The sequence below is a fragment of the Phyllostomus discolor genome, chromosome 2 (genome assembly GCF_004126475.2).
Source record: "Phyllostomus discolor isolate MPI-MPIP mPhyDis1 chromosome 2, mPhyDis1.pri.v3, whole genome shotgun sequence".
NCBI lineage: Eukaryota > Metazoa > Chordata > Mammalia > Chiroptera > Phyllostomidae > Phyllostomus > Phyllostomus discolor.
In genome coordinates, this window is record NC_040904.2 from 211,360,186 (window position 1) to 211,381,064 (window position 20,879).

The 20,879-nt window shown below is 36.8% G+C and overlaps 1 long non-coding RNA gene and 1 other non-coding gene across 2 annotated transcripts in view; one reads left to right on the top strand and one right to left on the bottom strand.

Moving 5' to 3' along the window:
• The window catches only part of LOC118499191, an 87,872-nt gene that overhangs the window by 14,140 nt on the left and 52,853 nt on the right, over positions 1 to 20,879 (top strand). The window lies entirely within an intron of this gene.
• LOC114514202 lies at positions 17,142 to 17,244 on the bottom strand. The gene has a single exon (XR_003685939.1). It is a non-coding gene; the product is annotated as a U6 spliceosomal RNA (small nuclear RNA).

The window sequence follows — 20,879 nt, forward strand, 5'->3', positions numbered from 1 at the left end:
CCTACCCTCTTCCCTCTGGTTACTGTCAGCTTGTTCTTAATTTCAATGTCTTTGGTTATATTTTGCTTGCTTGTTTGTTTTGTTGATTAGGTTCCACTTATAGGTGAGATCGTATGGTACTTGTTTTTCACAGCCTGGCTTATTTCACTTAGCATAATATTCTCCAGTTCCATCACTGTTGCAAAGGGTAGGAGCTCCTTCTTTCTTTCTGCTGCATAGAATTCCATTGTGTAAATGTACCATAGTTTTTGTGTTTTTTTAAAGATTTTATTTATTATACCATAGTTTTTTGATCCATTCATTTACTAATAGGCACTTACGTTGCATCCAGCACTTAGCTATTGTAAATTGTGCTGCTATGACATCGGGGTGCATAGGTTCTTTTGGATTGGTGTTTCAGGGCTCTTAGGGTATAATCCTAGCAGTGGAAAGTTTTTCTTTTAAATCCAAATTTACTCAGAAGTTTTAAATTTTTGTTTTTAATTAATTTAGGATTCCATATTATCAGTGATGTTTTTATATGTATTATTTCTATCACAGCATATTTTTCTCATATTTAAAACCATAATTTAATACATAATACTTGTAAAAATAGTACTATCCTTTGTTTTCAGGATATAGCAGCAACCAGTTTTGCTACTAATGTGGCTTTAAGGAGTATTTGGGTTATTTTTCAGTTTTTAGTTTCTTTCAGCTTTCTTTAGACAGAAATAATTTAGGGTTCTTCTCTACCCCTCACATTTATTAAAAGAGCGTCTCACTGCTTTCAGTTGTGAAACGAGGTTCCTGTTTGTTTGCTTTATTTCTAGCATTCGTTAGTTGTGTGTGTGAGAGTGGGGGAGGGGGGTGGGATTGGTGTATAGTAAAAAAATAATAAAAAATTAACCAATTTTATGTAAATACAAGGACTTAAAATATAATTATTTATGTTTTGAAAACCTATTTTTTCTGTCCCTATTTTTTATGAAATACCTTCTAAATTACTCTTCATTGTAATTAATTATAGGTTCTTAGTAGTCTCACATCTTAGTTCTTGCTTTAATCTGGCTTTACAATTTTCTTTCTATAATAAAGACTTTTGAGCTTTACAAGCTTTGTTATCATTTGTCATTTAGTCATATATTATAACAGAATTGATACATCACTGGGCTAAAATATATAATTTTCCTTACTTGTACATGTTCTATTTCTCGACTTCTATTTTGTGTTCTATTCCTTGATAACTACTTAGATTCTATGGCTTCTTTTTTATTTTGATTATTTTAATGATTTAAATTGGTGCGTGTTAAGTTTTTAAATCTATGTTCCTCTTTAATACATTGAGAAAATCTCATGCTGTTTTTTTAAACATAAAAAAAGAAAAACCAAAGCATATTGACAGAGGTGTGCTTTTTAACTTTACTATCTTTATCTCATTCAGCTACCACCCTCTTGCCTAAGGTCAATTGTAATGTTGCTTCCAGAGAGAGGTTGACTTAAAATAATGTTGAAATGGTATAAAATATTCTTAGCAATACAGTTATAGATTTATAGATAATTCAAAATAGAATATTTTAATAGTGATAAATTTTTTAAAGAAATTATTTAGTTCAAATTAATTTATTGACACATTTCTTAGGGAAAAAGTTAAATATTTCAATGGAGGATGACATTTTAATAAAAACCCATTTTTAGGTTCTTAATCTCTTACTGGAAACTAGTAGGATGCATTGAACACATATTATATAATGTCCCTGCAAAATCAGGGGCAGCACTTCATATCAAATACATCATATTTCATCAGCCAAAGCAAGGACTATTCTTACTTTAGTAGGTAGACTATAAATAGTCTCATGTCAGTTCAGGTCCGATTTTGCTGCCAATTAAGTTCAGATCAAGTTTTGCCACAAAATGAATTAGAGAAAACTTTCAGTTTTCAGAAGTTTTTGGATTTTGGAACTGTGGCTAAGGGATTATGGACCTGTATTTGCTTTCTTAGCTCTAATGTTTGGCTACTTTTGTTGCCTTCAGACAATGAACCTGCTTTCCTTTTTTTCTTCTACAGGATATGAGATTAAATCTGTTCTCTACGGGCCAGTTAATAGAAATTAGGACACCTCTTCACAAAGCTTGATACCTTAGGCAGCTGTCACTGTCATGTGACACTTCTCAATTCACTGGCTTTAAGTTATCTTGTAGTTCCCTTCTCCATTCTTCTTTCAGAAGTGCTTTGTGGTAATAAGTAGTAAGGAAAAGAGATTTCAAATGAGCAGTACTTCACATGGTATATATTCTGTCTCACGTAATAAGGTTTCACAAGGAGTGCCATGCTTCCTCTGAACTGACCCTTCTTATTACCAGCTTATGTTTTAGCTTAAAAAGTGAATCTTTCTAAAAACAATGTTCTTATGGTAAAACAAAAATCCAAATGGTATAGAAACATAAATAAAAAGTGGAAACTTTCTCCTGTTCTGTTGCTCTTCTTACCCAACCAGCTTTTGACCACTCCTTTGCTAGCTCTTCCATTTACCTCCTTTTGACTAATTCCTTTTTTTTTTTTTTTTTTTTTTTTTTAAGTTCAGACATTACAGGAGATAGTTTAGGAAATTCGCTTTAAGCATTATAACGCGCCTTGGACTGATTTTGTGTTCATTGTATATGGAACATTGGAGATGACCTTTTCCAGCTGGCACCTATTTTATTTCTAAAGCTGTTTGTTCAAAAACTGCATAGTTTTGAGGTGTCAAACATTTTCAAATATTAATTGTTCCAAATTGTGTATCCTGAGTATTATCCACAACAGAAGTGGTAATACAGTGACTCCCTGGTTTATTTAGCAAAATAATTTCAAAAATCACACATAATATTTAACAGCGTGGGCTTACTTTTAAGGAGCACTTACTTTTAAAGAAAGTGGCATGTTTGCTCATTTGCCGTTGGTGGTTCTCAATGTAACCATATAGACAACAGCATGCAGGTGGGGTCCCAGTGACGTCCCATGGACATTATGGAAATTGTTTATGTTCTTAAACCTGTGATAATATGAGAGCACAATGCATCTAAGCATGAATGTCCTTCTGGGGAAAATGTAAATTTTTGTTTGTATGGAATCCAGGTTGTTTTAATATTTACTTCAAGAAATACTAATAGAGTACTATGTCAACCACCGGCTTCATAGTGGAGAGCTAGAGGTTTCTGAGACATAACAGAGAACTATCCTGAGATTGCTCGAAAAAAAGATGACAGCCACTTTTCCTAAGTCATAATGAGGCTGTTAGATGCACCCTTTGAAATGAGGGCATACCTAATTAGTACTGGGTAAAATGTATTCAACTTAAGCTCAATCTCAAATTATTTGGTTCAAATCCCTAAGTGGCATTTTCCACCTCCCCCCACCCCAACTCTGTACATAGTGTCTGTTTTTCCCCCCAGTCACTGTACCTAGTGCTGTATATGTGGGATGGCAGAAATAAATAGTCATCAGTGTTCCAGGTTGCCTGTTTTCCAGCTTAGAGACTCAGACTCCTTGTTTTGGCAGAGTGTGTACAGACTGCTTTTTGTAAGTGAAGGTCAGGGACTCTGTCTTTCTTTGTCCTCTTGTCCTGGAGCCTTGGTTGGGATTCAGTACTCTGCATTGGACAGGAGCTTCTCTGACATGGCTGGAATTGTGGGGGCTAGACTAGAGATTTCTAAGCTTGTGGCAAAGCTTTGGCTGGTGGACTCTGGGAATCTAACGGCCTCTTCCCTTTCTGTGGGATTTTGGAGGGGCTGGGAATGAGGGTCTGTTGTATAACAAAGAGCCTCTAGTCATTAACGAGAGGAAAAAATGATGAAGGGAAACTTGACTATAAAATAAATGTAGTAGAAATAAGTGGGAATAACATAAGAATAATAAATAAAAGTGTGTTATAAAGTCAGGTTAAAAAAAAGTGTCAAGTATTAAAAAGCCAATTAGCAGATTAAAGAATAAAATATCAAATTTTATAATAAAGCTGATTATTTTAGGCAGTTAGGTAGCACTTAAAGAGTAATATATTTGGCCCTGGCTGCAGTGGCTCAGTTGGCTGGGTGTCATTCTGCAAACCGAAAGTTGCGGGTTTGATTCCTGGTGAGGGCACATGCCTAGGTTGTAGGTTTGGTCCCCAGTTAGGGCCTTTACGAGAGGCAGCCAAGCATCTCTCACATTGATGTTTCTCTCCCTCTCTTTCTCCCTCCTACTCCCTCTCTCAAAATATAAAATAAAATAAAAATAAATAAAACGTTTATAAAGAGTAATATATTTGTTCTCTATGATAGAAATAGTACATAATTCAAGCTACCCGTCATTGGCTAACCGACTAAGTATTGAGGGCCAGTTATGGATGAAGTAAAGGGAGCAGAAGTGGAGCCCCTGCCCGCAAGATAAGCTTTTGTCTCCTTGGTGGCTTATGGTCCAAGCCTTATGGTCCCTCAGCCTTAGCCTTGGCGGGGGCTACAGCTTCTGAGACCAGGCAGGGCGGTTCCCAATATCTGATATTGGTAATTTGCATTTTTTCTCTTATTTATTCTAGCTACGAGTTTTGTCCATTTTGTTGGTATTTTCAAAGCACCAGCTTTAAATTTCGTAGATTTTTCTCTGTTTTATTGGTTTATCTTTATTACTTCATATTACTTGATTCAGATTTAATTGGCTTTTCTTTTTTTAGCTTCTTAGGCATGGAAACTTGGGTTATTGATTTCAAATCTTCCTTGTTTCCTAATGGAAACATTTTATGCTATAAATTTCCCTCTAAGCACTGCTTAGCTATATCACATAGCTATATCTTACACATTTTTATATATTATTTTCTAAGTGGCTTTGTGACATTTTCTTTTACCCATGTGTCACATACCAATTTGTTTTTCTTAGTTTCTGAGTATTTCTGGATTTTCCAGATGTCTTTTTGTTACTAATTTCGGATTTAAAATTCTATTGTGGTCACAAAACACGTAAGATTTTAATTCTTTGAAATCTATTGAGAATTTTTATGGTCTTCTTCAGTGAATGTTCTAAGTGTACGTGAAAAGAATGTGTGTTCTGCTGTTCTTGGGTGTAGTGTGCTATCTGTGTTAATTAAGTCAAGTTGGATGCATTGTTGTTTCAAGTCTTGTATATGCTTACTGGTTTTCTCTCGACTTATTATATCAATTTCTAAGAAGAGTGTTGAAATTTTCAACCATAATTGTGGATTTGTTGATTTCCTATTTCAGTTATGTTTATTTTTACTTCATGTTATTTTTGAACCTCTGTAATTAGATTATACACATTTAGGGTTATGTCTTCTTGATAAATCAAGCCTTTATAATTATAAAATGTCATTTTATCTCTGGTAATATTCCTTGTCCTGAAGTCTATATTGTGTGCTATTAATATGTTTGCTCCAGTTTTATTTTTATTTTTATTTTTATTTTATTGTTGTTCTATTACGGTTGTCCACATCTCCAGCTTCCATATGATTAGTGTTTGCATGGTATATTTTTTCATTTCTTTAACTTTTAACCTAGTCTGTGTCTTTATTTTTTTTTTAGATTTTATTTATTTATTTTTAGAGAGGGAAGGGAGGGAAAAAGAGAGAGAGAAACATCAATGTGAGGTTGCTGAGGGCCGTGGCCTGCAACCCAGACATGTACCCTGATTGGGAATCGAACCTGCGACACTTTGGTTTGCAGCCTGAGTTCAACCCACCGAGCTACGCCAGCCAGGGCTTTTTTTTGTTTGTTTGTTTTTAATGAGTTTATTTCAGATAGCAGATAGTTGGGGTTCTGTTTTGTTTTTAAATCTAATCTTATCATCTTTGCTTTTTAATTGAAGTGTTAAGACCATTTACATTTATGTGATTTTCAATATCGTTGCCTTTAATTCTACCATTTTGCTCTTTGTTTTCTATTTATTCCATCTGTTTTCTGTTTATTCTTTCCTTTTTTCCTGGTTTCTTTTTGATTACTTTCTTACTATTCCATTTCTTCTGTTGGCCTATTAGCTAACAGAAGAAATCTTTGTTTTATTTTTATAGTAGTTGCTCTAGGCTTTAAAATATGCATCTTCAATACTGCCTGCTTTGAAATAATGTGCCACTTTTTAGTGCTTTATAAGGTACACTTTCATTTCCCTCTTACATTTTCAGGCTGTTATTATGCCTTTTATTTCTACCTTTATTATAAATTCCACAACTCATCGTTACTATTTTTGTTTTTAGTGAAATTTAAAAATCTGGAAAAGACTTTTACATTTACCCATGTATTTACCGCTTCCAGTCCCCTTCATTCCTTTTTTGAGATCTGAGTTTCCATCTGTATCATGTTTCTTTAGCTTGAAAAGCTCCAACATTTCTTGTAGAGAAGATGTGCTGGCAATGAATTCTCTCACCTTTTGTTTGTGGGAAAATGCCTTTATTTTACCTCCATTTTTGAAGGCTACTTTTGCTGGGTATCATACTTTAGATGGCAGTTTCTATCTTTCAGCCCTTTGAGATGGCTTTCTGTTTTCATCTATCTTGTACTATTTTTAATGGGAAGTCAGATAGCATTCTTATTTTTGTAAGATTTTATTTATTTATTTTTAGAGGAAGAGAAACATCAGTGTGTGGTTACCTCTTGCATGCCCCCACACCGGGAACCTGGCCTGCAACCCAGGCACCATGCCCTGTCTGGGAATCGAACCTGTGACACTTTGGTTCACAGGCCAGTGCTCAATCCACTGAACCACACCAGCCAGGGCCAGATATCATTCTTTATTCACTTCTCTATAATGTGCTCTCTAATGTGCTCTGTGGCTGCTTTGTAAGATTTTCTCTTGCTAGTTTTCAGCAATTTGATGATGACACTATGCCTTTGGGTGGTTTCAGGGTTCTTAGAGCTGTGGGTTTAGAAATTGCAACAGATTGGGGAACATTTTAGCTTTTATCTTTTTACAGTATTTTTTCTCTGTTCCCCCTTTAGGCCTCAAAATACACATTTAGATTAGTTGATATTGTTCTACTGGTTACTGAGGCTTTGCTTATTTTTTGGGTCAATAGACCTTTTTTTTTCTATTGTATCTGTTGTGCTCATATATCTATTATGCTGTTAGGTTTAGCCAGTGAAATTTTTATTTCAGTTAATTGTATTTTTCATCTCTAGAAGTTGTATTTGATTATTTTTATATCTTCTATTTCTTTTCTCATTTTGTTGATGCTTTACTTTAAATTCCCAAACATATTCATAGCTGTTTTAAAACTCTTATCTGCTAATTCCATCATTTTTTGTTATTTCTTTGTTTTAAAAAAAATTTATTCATTTATTTTCAGAGAGATGGGAAGGGAGGGAGAGAGAGAAGGAGAGAAACATCATTGTGTGGTTGCCTCTCACATGCTGCCTACCGGGGACTTGGCCTGCAACCCAGGCACGTGTCCTGACTGGGAATGGAACCAGCAACCCTTTGTTTCCCAGGCCAGCGCTCAATCCACTGAACCACAAACACCAGGGCTACAGTCAGTGGTTTTGAGGCGCCCCCCTCACTGGAACCCTGGGTTGTGTGGTCTGTCTGCTCCCCAGTTTTCACTCTCAGTTTATTTGCATGCAGATGTGGGACCACCTAGTCCGCCAGCCACCACCTCACCTGCACACCCACTTTGTCACATGTCCTCTCTGTCCTGGCTGTCTGTCTCTGCCCCTCCTACCAGACTGAATGAATGTTTTCTTCAAGGAATGAATGTCCTTGGTTGTCGGCCTTCCATATAGTTCAGTTTTCTGGCAGTTCTGGTTATTTTTTGTTTTTAAATTTGTTGTCCTTCTTTTGGTTGTACAAGGAGGCAAAGTATATCTACCCATGCCTCCATCTTGGCTGAAAAGTCCCACCATATCACATTTTAGGTGAAATGTTCAAATTGTTGTCTATCTTGTATGAGACATTCACATATCCTTCCAACCATAATGGCGTTGCTTCTGCCAGACCCTGTATATTACCATACACTATTTTCATATTTGTGGATATTATTCATCGCACTATTATTTGTAGTAGTATAACATGGGAAATAATTTACCTGTTCAACAACAGGGAAATGATTAAATTCTGGTTAATTATAATACTGGAATCTAGGCTATCATTAAAAAAACATTTAAAAGAATTTTTAAAGACATGAGAAAATGTTTCTGAAATAATAATGAGAAAAGAAGATGTAAAAGACCATAGATTTAGATGCCTGGTTTTGAAAAAAGCAAAATTATTTGTATAAACACATGGAAAATGACCAGCAGATTATAGATGTTAGTTAGGCGTGCTTATCTCTTTGGGAGGGGGGCATGGTATCAGAGATTTTATCTTTCTTCTATTCGACTTTCCAGAAAACATGTATTACTATAAACAGGAAAAAAAGTTACTAAAAATATAATTGAGAGAAGACTGAGACATGACGACCAAATGTAATGAGGGATCCTGGAACAGAGAAAAGGACATTTATACAAAAACTGGGGAAATCATATTAAAGTTTATAGTTAATGTTTTGTAATACTGATAGTTCCCTAGTTTCGCTGATTGTACCAAGGTTACATAAGGTATTAACATTAGGGAAAGTTGAGTGAAGATGCTGTGAGCACTCTCTATAATATCTTTGTAATTGTTCTGTACTAAAAATATCTCAAAATAAAATGGAAAAACAGTACAGTTGAGTGTTAACACAATTATACACTCCTTGAAGATAGAGATTGGGCCTTATCATGGCATACCTTGGACTTTGTCAGATGTACAGCAGATGCTTATTATATATTTACTAAATAAATGCATTAAAGTAAAATTATATATTTTCTCAGTTACTGCCATCCTAGTTATTTTGATTTGGGCTTCACCCTCTTAAGATGATACTAAATTCCTAGTGTGTCATCATCCATTCATACACTAAATTTTTATTGAGCATTTTTTTTTTTTCTTTTTTTTTTATTTATCAGGTAGTATATAATATGCTAAGCCCCACAAGCTGTCAAAGACAGTCTCCTGGTGCCTGTGAGGTAATGAGAGAACATGTGTACAGATACTTATAACAAAAGGTGATGGTGATAAGTACTACTGTACAAGAAAAGTACAAAAAAATTTATGAAGGTGGAGAGAAGACAGAGAGCATATTCTTTGGGAAATTAGAGAATGCTTATTGAAGGAAGGCTTATTAAAATAGGAAGTGAAATTTTGAAATTATGGTAGTAAAATTCTATCATATTTCAGGAGGAAAGGTAAATGCCTTTATATTTAAAATGTAACCTTTGATCAAGATACTTGGAAAAAAGAGAGCCTTTCATTGGCTTGAGTCATATAGAGAGTCCTTCCCTTTCTATTTGTTTTTGATGGCAGAGGAAAGAGGTAGAAAGGAGAGGTGGAAGAAACCAAACAGTGCAATGCCTTTTCCCCAGGACTTGGTTACATCCTTGATGTGTGTTTTAGAAAAATGAAGAGTTGTGAACTATAGATTTTTAGATATAAATCTATACTCTCTAGTTTTAGTGGTTATTATAACTATGAGTGGTGGGATATTTCGCAGTGTTCATTATATTTATAAATGAATGAAACACTGTGTGTGGTATATTAAGTTACTCATTCCACAAATATTTATTGAGTGGTTTACAAAAGAAGATGATCTCACTCAATCCCCCCTGCAGGAGAGGAGTCTAGAATTATCATTGTTCTCAGTCTGCAAATGATCAGGTTGCATTTCGGAGAAGTTAAGTAACAAAGTAAATAGTTTAGCACCACCCAGCTGCTGTATACTATGTGGTAATTTCTAGAACCCATGTCTTCCTCCTCCAAATTAAGTGCTCTTCCCAGTCTGCTTATTAATCACTTAGACATATTGTTAAACACGACTTTGAGAGCTAAGTGAAATACTAAACAGTTTCCATTCCTGACGTTACTGAACCCAGTCAGGAGGTGAGACCAAGGAAATAATTCCTTTCCAACAGAAGCTAGGGCATTCCTTACATACCCTGAAACTTTCTACTTCCAGTCTACTAAGAAAGCAGCAGTCTGCAGACTGTTATCCTTTTCTTAGAATAACCATTAGAAATTTTCATTTTTGAATCATAAATACCATGATCCATTATTTAGCATTTGCCAGGCTGCAAGAGGTCTTCATTGCTTTTACTTTGTGTGATGGGAATGGAACACAGATAGCTGGAAAAAAATAGTTTTTATTGCACAAGTAATAGTTATTGTAGACAATTACATATATATTTTTAAGACTTTATTTTCAGAGAGAAAGGGAGGGAGGAAGAAAGGGAGAGAGAGAAGGATTGAAGTGAGAGAGAAATATCTATCTGTTGTCTCTCGTGTGCACTCAGACCTGGGACTGAACATGCAACCTGGGCATGGGCCCTGGCCGGAAATCAAACGGACAACCTTTCAGTTTACTGGATGACGCCCAACCAACTGAGCCACGTGGGTCAGGGCTGTTGTATACAATTTTAAAACATACACATTGCCCTTGATCTGTTATCCCGTTACACTGAGATAATCATTGTTAACATTTTGGTAATGATCATTCTTGTATCTTGTATATATAAGGTCTGTCCAGAAGGTATCCAGCCATGTAATATGAAAAATAGACATTCATTGAAGAAGATAACAACATATAAGAAACATTGTACATAGGACAGTGACACCTCAGTCCCCTTCAAAGTAGACACCTTGGGACCTCACACAGTTCTCCCAGTCGCCATCAGCTACCCTGTCGTATTTTCCTGAATTTCATAGATGGTCTGAAATCTCCTCCCTTTCAAAGGTGATTTTAGTTTTAGGAAAAGCCAGAAGTTGCAGGGTGCCAAATCTGGGCTCTGTCACCTGGGTGATTTGATGTTTTACCAGAAAATTCTACATGAGATGTGATGTATGAATGGGCATGTTGTCGTGATGAAGCTGCCAGTCACCAGTTGCCCATAACTGCAGCCTTCTGAATCATCAGAATAGTTTCCGTGAGAAATGTTCAAGCTTAATGCAAAATTCGATGCAGATTCGTTGCTCTACTCACTCAGTCATTTTGAATGCAATGGCCACACAGTACACGTGCTCACTCCACAGTCTCTACTGTCCCCACTGACTAGTACAGTGAAGCTGCCATTGTTCACACATGCATATTCCAGTCCACTCTCCTTGGCTGCCAGGTTACATGGATGTTGCACAAGCCATTCTCATTATATTAGCAATGGCTGGATATTTTCCGGGCAGACTTCATATATTATGACATATATATAATATATAAATTGTACATGTATAAATTTTTTCCACAAAAGTGAGCAATACAATATATATTACATCAAGATGTGCTTTATCTACTCAATATATATTATGAGCATTTTTCCATGTTAATAAATAGACTTCATTTTTAATGGCTATAGTGTATTTCATTATATGGATATATAATAATTTCCCGTACTGATTCTAGTTTATTTCCAACTTATGTTATTATTGACAACATTGTAATAAATATGTTTACATATCTATCTTTGCACACAATCCATAGTTAACTAGCTAACTCTCCCTAAGAATCGCTGGGTCATGGAGTATATGTGTGTGTTTTTTAATGCTCTAAAAATACACTTCATCAAGCTAAAGGTAAAGTTTTGATATAGTAAATGGAGACTTCTCTCATGAAGTGTCCACACTGCTTTCCTACTTGAAGACTTTTGATTAGAGTGCTTTTTCAGTTTCTTAATAAAATTACTGATTAATCACTGATGAATAATACTGAAAAATCAGTGTACATTTTTAATGACTTTTATTAAAGATCTCTTTTTTTTAGTGTTTTTTTAAAAAGATTTTATTTATTTTCAGAGAGATATATCAATGTGTGAGAGAGCCATCAGTCAGCTGCCTCTCCTACACTCCCAGTTGGGCACCTGGCCCATGACCCAGGCATGTGCCCTGACTGCGAATCAAACTGTGGACCTTGTGATTCACAGGCCAGTGTTCAGTTCACCCAGAGCCACACCAGCCAGGATAAAAGGTCTTTTTTTTTTTTAAGCCTCTCCTTCATCCTGGAATCTCTGGTATGCTTCTAGGGGGCGGTTTACAGAGCTCCCCGGGTAGTTCTGACTAGCAGAAAGATGCGGGAAGCACTGCTTTGGACCAGTGCTTCCTGTCTTTTCTTTTCCCACAGGGTGAACGTAATAACCTTCATGTTGGTAAGCAAGCCACATTAACCTGCTACCAGAACAAAACTTCTTTGAAGTCTCCTGTTTTAACAGGGAAATTCCTATAGAATTTCTATTCTATTCAGTAAAATATTATTTTATTTTTAAAAATTATGGATTTGTTATTTATATTTAATCCCAAATCTAAGTGATTCTAAGTCTAATGATTTTTTCAAATGGATAACCAGTTGTCCCCATGGCATTTATTAAATGTTTTATCCTTTTTCCACTGACCTGAACATCACCTTTATTGTATACCAAGTTCCAATGTACATACATATAGGTCTGTTTCTCGGTTTTGCTCGGTTATGTATTCCTTTGTGAGACCATGCTATTTTAATAGCTGCGGCTTTGGAGCATTTTTGTTAGACAGTTGTCTAATAAACAACAACATTGAAGTTCACATCTGCATCCTTGCTGCCAGCTTCATCTCTTGCCACTCGCCTAAAATCTACTCCCTCAAATCTGGTCATATCCATGCCTTTGTGCAAGTCATTCCCTTTGCCTGTCGTCTTCTTCTAATATGGTTCATTTGTCCTTCAAGATCAGCAAAGGTTATCTTTCTGTGAAGCTTTCCCAGATCCCCACTAGGCTGGTAAAAAAAAAAAAAAAAAAAGGCCGCCTTCCTTTTTTCCTTCAGTGCCTTCATAGGGCTTCATGGATAACATTCTCCCAGTGTTTCATCTTTTGTCTCATATCCACAGTTCCTAGCAAATGTTTTTTATTGCGCTCAGTTTTTAAAAATAAAAAAAAACAACGGAGGAATTCTTCAAAATATCCTGGATACACAGTGCGCCTTCGAGTGCCTACATAGTTGTTTGCACGTACTGTTTCCTCAGACTGTACCACCTAGCAATTTCCTGCTTCAGATTTCAGACTCTGCTCAGGGATCACCTCTGGAGAAGCCCTTTGCCTTTCTTGTCATCAGAATTCCTGCTTACTTCCATCATACCATGTGCATGCTTTTGCTGTAACGTAACGTTTTCCACAGTGCTCTGTAGGATAGTACACGTCTGTAAGTATAGTGCTATTTCGTGGCTTAGTTTTAGAATTAAGTAGCCTCAGTTTTATACCTGATTTTACCACTTTCTGGCTTTGGAACCTACTATCAATTATTTAACCTTTATAAGCCTCCATTTCCTTAGTTGCAAGGTAGGGATTATAATAGTTCCTTGTAGGGTTGCGGTAGGACTAAGTGAGACAGTGTCTCTGAAATGCTTAGCCCTATATCCAGAACATAGGTGGCCCTAAATAAATACTACTTCTTATTATGTCTGTCTCCACTAGACTTTGTATAAGACTTTCTCTTATTTATCTCTGAAACCCAATACTTAGCACAGAGCTTGGCAGGGAGTAGACTGATGAATAAATTACCAACTGTCCTCAAAACTCTTCCCTCCTTGTTTCTCTTTTCTTAGTTGTGCTGTCGACTTTACTTTCCTTCTCATTGAAAACAAAAAATGTGTTGAGTATTTATCTTGAGCCAGGTACTCTGCAAGGCCCTGGTTGAAAAATAGAAAAGATACAGTCTCTCTCCATTGGAGCATCCAGTCTAGCAGGGGAAGTAGTAAAAACATAAAAGAAAAATACTAAAATCTGTGGCCTCGTAATTCTCTTTGCCCTACTTTTGTTTATGTTTGTAAATTTTCAAAAGTTTTAAAGTAAATGTATAAGTAATTATAAAATATTATTTGCTATGAAGAAAATGAATAAAGGCTACGTTAGAAACTTCCAGGAAGGACCATCATAGATCAGGTGGTCTGGGGCGTGTACATTTAAGGTGAGACTCCATTGATAAGGAGCCAGTCAGAGGTGAGAGTGTTCCTCAGGGAGGGAGTAGCATGTGCCAAGCCACAGGAGAACGAGTCTTACTACCATAGTCAAGAAACCGCAAGGTCAGTATGACTGTATTACAGTGAGGAAGAATGAAGGGACGTGATGTTAGAAAGCAGATAAGCAGAGTCCATGTTATCTCTTGAGTTTAGGTTTTATTCCTGCTACATTGTGATGCTGTTGAAGACTTATAAGCAGGGAACAAGATGATCTAGTTTACTTTTTAAAAAAGATATGTATCAAAGGGAGACAAGGATGGGAGCAGAGAGGCCCGTTGAGAAGCTATTGCGGTAGTTTAAGCAAGAGATGATAATAGCAAAAGAGATGGAGAAAGATGAATACATTTGAGATATATTTTGGGGACAGACTCAGTGGTACTTGCCAATAGATAGGAAGTGGAAGAGGAGAGAGAGGAACCAAGATTAATGACTTGAGAGCCAGATATTATGTTATTTACTGAAACTTATAAATGTTTTGGGAAGAAAGTCAAGGGTTAAAATTTGATATTAAGTTTGAGATGTCCAAGTGGAAGTATCAAGTAAGTTATCGAATATAACAGAACTAGTTTTAAGGAAAGTTCCAGGCTACATATGTGAATTTGAAAGTTTCACTATAAGGGTAGTAATTAAAGCCATGAGAAATCATGATGTCATTGAAGGAGATAGTAAAGAAGAGGGGGCTTGGTATTACGTTCTGAATTACTTAACATTTAAAGGGTAGGTCAGCAGGGTGAAGATGAGAAGGAAGGAGGAGTCAGCATCACAGAAGGAAAATCAGGAGAGTGACATGCCACAGAGGCCCTGTATCCCAGCCAATGCCCAGAACAGTGCCTGAGTCAATAATCATTATTTGAATGAAATCAAGAGATTTCAAGAAGGAGGGAATGATGAACACAATTTAGTGCTGCTGAGCGGCCCAGTAAGATGAGGGCATAGACTAGTTTTAGATTGGCAGGATGGATATTGTTGGTGATAGACACACAAGTCATATTGGAATGGATTGAACAGAGCATGCATGGGTGGTGAGAAAGTACAAATAGTTGTGTTTTGTTTGTTTGTTTTACCACTTTAACAAAGTTTGGCTGTGAAGGGAGTAGAGAAATGGAGTAGTACCTAAAAGAGGCTATGGAGTCCAAGAAGAATTTTTGTTCTCAAGAAGGGGCATACTAGAGCTTAAATATATGCAGATGAGAATGATCCAGGAAAGAGTAGATGATGATTGATGGAGGGAAAATAAGGGATAATTATGAGGTTGGAGTTTATGAGTAGGGAAGAAGGACTGGGATCAGGTGTGTGAGTGGAAGGGTCGTTCTTCAAAAGGAGGAGGAGAGTCACTTCTGTTGAATGAAGGAAAAATGGGTGAAGATTCAGGAAGGTTTATATAATTGGTCATGGGAGGATGACAGATTTTTAGGTTTAGGCTTTTTGGTTCTCTGTAAGACTCAAGGACATTAGCTAAAAGGGACAGGAGGGCTATAGAGGAGGGGGAAATGGTTAAGAAAGAACCTTCTTGGAGAGGGGAGGAATTAGAAAGCTAGTTTATTAGTGAAGTGCAGTATGATTGCCAGTTAAGATTGAGTGTCCATTTAGCGACCTTGAATTTATGCTGAACATAATCTGCCTAATTGAATGCCTTTTCATCAGTATTTTTTGTATGGATAAGGCAGTTTCTTGAGTTCTGGGATTACAGAGTTTGAAAGAGAGCTTGGAAGAGAGTTGATGGTTCTTGTAAGAGAGTGTTTGTAATTCTTAACTATGAAGTCTAAACTGGATAAAGAGAAAAAGAAAGAAGAGGGAAGATGGGCTTAGGGGATTGAAGGTCTCATGGCAATTTAAAAGTTGTTTTCATGCAGCTCTTGAGCGAGTGAACTAGAAGGATCTAATCGTGGATTGAGTTTGGAGGAGATGCAAGATAGATTGAGTTTGGTGTGGCAGTGGGAAGGTACAGTTGAGGCAGAGTGAAGGAAAAGAGCCTTGGAGTTGAGCAGTTTACAGAAGTGAAAGGCCAGGGTATTTGGCTAGGTCACTCATTTGGTTGTTGAAGTTTTATTGAGTGTGATAATTAATTGTGCTAGACAATTTAACACTGAGCCTGATGTGCTAAAATATCAGTAATAGGTGTTCTGCAGAGAATTAAATTGAGTTCTGGGCTAGAAAGGGAGTGGGCTAGAAACTTCTTTAGATGCAGTGGCCAAGGGTGGCCTCCTTGAGGAGGTGACATTTATGGTAAATGAATGTGGTCTGAATGATAAGATGATGAGTGGAGAAAATAACTCAGGTAGGGGGGAAGCTCTAAATTTAATATAAACCCCTTATCTTTGAGGAACAGAAGGAGGCCAGTAAAATTGGAGCTTATTGGACCCAGAAAGTGTGAAATTAAATGAGAGGGATACTCAGTGGGAGCCAGATGTTAAAGGGTCATGGTCAGGAACTTAAGTTCCATGATGTGCTAGCCAGCCTTCAAGATGGTCCTGATGATCCTCACCTCCTGGTGTCTCTGCCTTTGTGTAATCCTCTCTCACGTTAAATAGGACTGACCTGTGTGACCAAGAGAGTATTAAAGCAACGATGGAGTGTGATTCCTGGTGCTAGGTCACAAAAGGCATTGCAGCTTCTGCCGTGCTCTCTTCACTTCACTCCGAGGAAAGGCAGCCTGCTGTATTGTGAGGAGGGCACTTGAGTAGCCCGTGGAAAGGTTCACATGGACAGGAACTGAGTTCACTGGCTAACAGTCACCCTGTGCAGGAGCCATTGCGGAAGGAGGTCCTCTAGCCCTAGACAGACCTTCTTCCCATGACTGCAGCTCTCACACGTAACTTTATTTGTAAATATTCTGGTGTATATCTTTAAAAGGTAAGGGCTTTTGAAAAAAATTAAGCACAATCTCATTATCACATCTAAAAAATTAATAATTCCTTAATAACACACGAAAGATATCAGTATTCAGAGTTTCCCTGATTTTGTATAGTTGGTTCATTTGCATCAGGATCCAAACAAAGATTAGTATACCATTTGGTTGATTTGTCTTTTTATGTGTGTATATTTGTTTTTAATTCTCACCTGAGGACACCCTCATGGATTTTAGAGAGAGGGAAAGGGACATAGAGAGAGAGGGAGAGAAACATTGATTGGTTGCCTCCTGCACATGCCCCCCCCCCCCCAAAAAATATGGAATGCTTCATGAATTTGTTTGTCATCCTTGTGCAGGGGCCATGCTAATCTCTGCATTGATCCAGTTTTAGTATATGTACTGTGGAAGGAGCACTAAATTGAGCTGCTCCCACGGGGGCGGTTGATATGTTTTTTTAAATCTCTTTTTATCTCTAGGATCCCCTCTTTTATTTTTTAAATTATATTTTATTGATTATGCTCTTACAAGTTGTCACAATTTTCCCCTTGACCCCCTCCATCCAGCACCCCCACTCCTTCAGGTGATACCCCCACCATTGTTTCATGTCCGTTGTATAAGTTCTTTGGCTACTCCATTTCCTCTACTGTACTTTATATCCCCTGGCTATTCTGTAACTACCTATTTGTACTTCTTAATCCCCTCACCTCTTCACCCTTTCCCCCATTCCGCCATTCCCCCCTCCCATCTGGCAACCATCAAAATACTCTCTGTATCCATGATTCTGTCTCTGGTGTTGTTTGCTTAGTTTGTTTTTTAGATTCAATTGTTTATGGATATGTATTTATTGCCATTTTATTTTTCATAATTTTGATCTTATTCTTAAATAAGTCCCTTTAACATTTCATATAATGATGATGAACTATTTTAGCTTTTTTCTTGTCTGGGAAGCTCTTTATCTGCCCTTCAGTTCTAAATGATAGTTGTGTGGAATAGAGCAGTCTTGACTGTAGGTCCCTGCTTTACAATAACTTTGAATATTCCTTGCCAATCCCTTCTAGCCTGTAATGTTTCTTTGGAGAAATCAGCTGACAGTTTTATGGAAACTCCCCTGTAGGTAGCGACTGCTTTTCTCTTGCTGCTTTTAAGATTCTCTTTATCTTTAACCTTTGGCATTTTAATTATCATGCATTCTTGGAGTGGGCCTTTTTTCATCCATCTTGTTTGGGACTGTGCTTCCTGGACTTGCATGTCTATTTCCTTCACCAAATTAGGGAAGTTTTCTTTCATTATTTTTCCAAATAGATTTCCATTTTCTTGCTCTTTCTTTCTTTTCTCCTTCTGGCACCCCTATGATGTGAATGTTGGAATGCTTGAAGTTGTCCCAGAGGTTGCTTATGAACTATCCTACTTTGGGGGGATTCTTTCTTCTTATTTTAATTGGTTGTTTTTGCTTCTTTCTGTTCCAAATCATTGCTTTCATTCTTGGCTTCATCCATTCTACTGTTGTTTCCCTGTAAATTGTTTTTTTTAAAATTTCAATTAGTGTATCCTTCGTTTCTGACTGGATCCTTCCTGTTTCTGCTGTTGAGGTCCTCACTAAGTTCCTTGAGCATTCTCATAACCAGTGTTTTGAACTCTGCATCTGACAGATTTGCGTGTCTTCATTTTTTTAGTTATTTTTCTGGACTTTTGATCTCTTCTTTCATTTGGGCCATGTTTCATTGTCTCCTCATTTTGGCATCTTCCCTGTGTTTGTTTCTGTGTATTAGGTAGAGCTGCTATGACACCTTGTCTTGGTAGCGTAGGAGGGGGGATCTAGAGATAAAAAGAAACTTAAGAAATGTATCAACCAAAATGCTGTAATAATAATATTATTTAAACACTACCTAATTTTTATGTAGCCAGAAATATGAAAGGCCATTAACATTTCTCTTCACTAGACATAATGAATAAAGTATGGTAGACAGAGGACACAAAATTTAAAAGGGAAGTTAAAACTTTATTAATTTTTTCTATTTAAAGCCTTCATTTTCCTATTTCTCTGCAAACAAATGAACAAAAACACTCTATATTGCTTACATTAAGAAAAAGAATAGCCCTGGCTGGGTTGCTCATTTAGTTGCCGTGTTGTTCCATACACCAAAAGGTCCAGGTTTTCTCCCCAGTCAGGGTACATGTCTCAGTTGCAGGTTTGATCCCTGCTCGGGATGTGTATGGGAGGTGACTGACCAATGTTTTTCTCTCACATTCTCTCACGTTCTCTCTTTCTCTCTCTCTCTCCTCCCTCCCCCTCTCCCCCTCTCCCTCTCTCTCTGTTTCTCTCATTCTCCTCTCACCCTCTCTCTCTCCCTCTCCCCCCCCCAAAAAAATCTTTGGGTGAGAATACTTTTTAAAAGTTATTTAAAAAATAAAAAGAATAGTATTTTCTATTCATATGAACTCAAAGTAAAAGGTGACCTTTTCTGAACTCTACATAGATTCTGATAAGCATCTATTTACCAGACTTCTCTATAACACAACCAAGCACCCAACATTCACATGCAGCCAAACACCCAAAATTCAAAAGGAGCCTTTCCTATCAAAAGGAACCAAAGCTCCTCAAAGAAATGGCTGATTCAGGACTGGGACAGAAAATGTACAAGATGAGCCTAGACATCTTGTTACATTAAAAAGCAAGGATGCTATAAAAAGTCTGCAAGTCAAGAGGCCTGATGAAGAGGCTCCTTCCACTAGTTAAGACTGGGACAATATGAAGCCTTAATAAAAATAATCACTGCAATGGGTTCATATCTATAAAATATGTTAAAAGTCCATGAGTTTGTAATGACATAAAAAAAAAAAAACTAATTGGTCTCCTTTGGGTGATGCTAAGAAACCAACTTACACTTGAAAACTGGTAAGGGAAAGAATCAAGCATTGAACCTACCTTTCTGAATGAAGTGTGCCTAAGATAAACCACAGAGTTGAAATGGAGAAGTTTCTCTAGCTAGTTAATGAAGACAAATGACAATTAGAATATCACCATTTTGTAACATTAAAAAAGCCCTGGCTGGTGTGGCTCAGTGGATTGGGCTCGGGCTGCAAACCAAAGGGTCATAAGTTCGGTTCCCAGCTGGGGCGCGTGCCTGGGTTGTGGGCCACATCCCCAGTAGGGGGTGCATGGGAGGCAGCCATACATTGAAATAAAAAAAAAAAAGAAAGGAAAAAAACCTTAAAAAAAATAAAAGCTTATTGGTTAACATTTGCTAGTGCTACATTAATCATATATCTTTCTTTTCCTATACAAATTGATCTGGCTTCTAAATCAAAGTACTAATTTATAAAATTACAGAGGACAGAGAAACATATTAGATACCACCATAGCAGCAGGGTCCAGTAAGAAAAGGCCAGACTATGAAAACTCCTACAGGACAAACAACCTGGTTTCTTAACAAATAAGTTGTAAAGGCAAAACACATCAAACCAAACAAACAACTTCATATGACATTTATTAATTAGACAATTGGAAATTCGAATACTCATGGGTTACTTGGGATTATTATTAATATTTTTCATGAATTGACTTGAGAGAGAGAAACATCTATTGTTCCATTTATTAATGCACTCACTATTTGTTTCTTTTTTGTAATGTCCACCTGGGGATATGTTTATTGACTTTAGAGAGAGAAAAAGAGAGAGACAGACAAACATCAGTGTGAGAGGAACATCAATCAGTTGCCTCCCATATGCACCCACAACCTGGGTATGTGCCCTGACTGGGAATCAAACTCACAACCTTTCAGTGGTGCTCCAACTGAGTCACACCAGCCAGGGCAATTATTTATATTTTTAAGTGTAATAGTGATATTGTGAATGTTTAAAAGTTATAATATATTAGAGATAAATACTGATGTGTTTATCAATGAAATGGAATCACTTGAAAACTAATACAGAGGGAGGAAGACAAATGTGAATTGGATACAGATGGAACAGTGTGGGCCAGGAGTTAACAGTTATTTAAGCTGATGATGAAAACACATGAAGGTTAATTATATTATTCTGTCTACTTT